The following is an 803-nucleotide window of genomic DNA, read 5'->3' as shown; positions in this document are numbered from 1 at the left end:
CTATGAGGCTCAAACCACTAATTCCCCAGGGAAGATCTCAGAGCCTGTGTAATTCCGCTCCTCTTCTGTGTTCCCTCCTAGGGGTCCGGGTCTCTACCTGATCAATTCTCTGCCCTTCCTACCTGACTCCGTTTGTATATTTTTTTACAGCCTTGGTTGTAGGAGAGTCTTTCTGGCAGTCTCCAGTTAGTTTTCAGTCAGAATTGCCCGACATGTAGATGTATTTTTGATGTGTTCCTGGAGGGGGGTGAGCTCATGTCTTCCTACTCTGTGATCTTCATCTCTACTCCAACTCACTTTTGTTTAAACTCAATTTTTCTATTCTTTTTTGGAGGGAAAAAGGCTCTTCACTGTTTACAAGTTTATTTCTGAGTTGCAAAAATTCCCTCTCTTCATTTTTCCCTGTGTTATCATGATTTCCCCCTTTCTTTCCCCATTCAGTCTTGGCTGCCACAGTCAGACAGACAGAGCACAAGGACAATCTTTTTTTCTTGCATCTTAGTAGAAACTTTAGGAGAAGATAGTAACTTCTCCAGGTTTCTCAAATAGATAAATTTTTTAATCAATTTTTGAATTTTAGCATCTATAGCAGTGCCTGATCCATAGCAAGTACTCATAAATATTTGATAATAAATTTAATGAGGTAACTTGGATGCCTAGTAGGCTTTGGGGATATGAAAAAACATTAGAATATATACATGTCTTGGAGTATCTTGAAATCTACTCAGGAATAGTTATATAAATAAAAAGATTATAATAAAACATGAAAACATCCATAATAAAGGTAGGCAAACCGGTAAATA

General features: G+C 37.6%; 1 non-coding gene across 1 annotated transcript; it reads right to left on the bottom strand.

Moving 5' to 3' along the window:
* Window positions 1-421: 421 nt before the first annotated feature.
* LOC132508470 (small nucleolar RNA SNORA31) lies at window positions 422-555 on the bottom strand. Its single transcript, XR_009536604.1, has one exon. It is a non-coding gene; the product is annotated as a small nucleolar RNA SNORA31 (small nucleolar RNA).
* Between the last annotated feature and the right edge of the window lie 248 nt (window positions 556-803).

Source organism: Lagenorhynchus albirostris, chromosome 17 (genome assembly GCF_949774975.1).
Source record: "Lagenorhynchus albirostris chromosome 17, mLagAlb1.1, whole genome shotgun sequence".
Taxonomy (NCBI): domain Eukaryota; kingdom Metazoa; phylum Chordata; class Mammalia; order Artiodactyla; family Delphinidae; genus Lagenorhynchus; species Lagenorhynchus albirostris.
The sequence above is the reverse complement of the archived record's forward strand: the minus strand, read 5'-3'. Positions and strand labels throughout refer to the sequence as shown.